Here is a 1,659-nt window from a genome sequence, read left to right on the forward strand (position 1 = left end):
ATATATATATATATATATAGGCTTCTGCTAGACACTGTTGACATGGATCTGTATATGTATGAATGGGTCTCATCTGATGCCAGTTTCTCTCTCCTTCTTCTGAAACCAATGTTAATTCAAGAAAAAAGCCACGAAAATGGAGCTGATGCAACTCAACACATAAATCGTTAACGCTTCACATGTTGCTGTTAGACCACGAAACGATAGAAATGATTCAGAAAGGCATCGTTCATAACTTTGTAACTGTTCTGACAATCCTTCACTTTGGATCCATACAGTTTTTATATAGACCTTGGAAGTCTAAAAATGCAAAGTTAACCTTAGCAGGTTTTGAAGTCAAACCAAAGAGAGTTGGAGCAAGTAAGGGCATTTTATCCAACGACTATCAGTTTAGCACCTTACACACACACACACACATGCATGCACATAGAGTTATTTACAAATGCATGCAAAAAGAAAGTGAAGTAGAAGTCTTCAATGTTTATATGCTGTGACTTTCATTTGGTTTTATTGACAAGGGAGATAAATACATGGTCAACTGACAAAGGATTGCAAATGATAACAATAATAATAACAATAATAATTTTTTTTAATAATAGTAATAATAACCAAAATAATAATGATAATAATAATAATAATGAAAATAACAATGTATTGATAACAATTATAGTTGTACATTCGGTGGGTTCTTTTATATAAATTTGTGTGTGTATATAAGTATATTACATGTATGTGTGCATCTATGTATGTTTGGATGTTTGTGTATGTGTGTCTGCGTGTGTGTGGTGGGGGTGATACATGCACATATGTGTGTGTGTGTGTGTGAGTTTACACATACAGGGAAATAATGTGTATCATAACAACTGGGAAACAAACATTTACAAATTCTAGCTGAATGAGAAAAACATCTTGTTAGATCACTCACTCTCATCATTTTCTCTCTTTTTATGTGTGTGTGTGTGTGTGTGTGTATGTGTGCATATATATATATATATATATATATATATATATATATATATATATATATATATATATATATATATATATATATATAGATAGATAGATACATAGATAGATAGATAGATACATATATATATATTTGTGTGTGTAAACATTCAACTATAGATATATGTATACATAAATACAACACACATAAGTTGTATAGGATATATATACACACACACACACACATAAAGGCATATATATATATATATATATATATATATATATACACACATAGAGGCAGATATATATATATATATATACATACACATAAATACATACATACACACACATATAACTGTACATATACATGATGTGTATATTCTATAACATTTTTTACCTATTTATTTAAAAAAATTTAATCAGGTAGCTAGAATTGTTGTAACATCATGTGCAGAAAACAGGGAACTGCAACAATATCAACAGAAAGTAAAATGGTAAATTAACATATAATTCTTCAGTGGAACAACAAGAGTTAAAGGAAGAACAACAACAACAACAGTTGAAGGAATTATAATTAAAGATTCATAAAATATAGTAAAATATTTTCTGTTCTACCTCTAAAATTTTGAAAATTTGATAAAATAATATATAGAACTACATATATACATGTATGTGTGTGTGTGTGTGTGTGTGTGTGTGTGTGTGTGTGTGTGT

This window comes from Octopus bimaculoides, chromosome 16 (assembly GCF_001194135.2).
Source record: "Octopus bimaculoides isolate UCB-OBI-ISO-001 chromosome 16, ASM119413v2, whole genome shotgun sequence".
Lineage (NCBI taxonomy): Eukaryota > Metazoa > Mollusca > Cephalopoda > Octopoda > Octopodidae > Octopus > Octopus bimaculoides.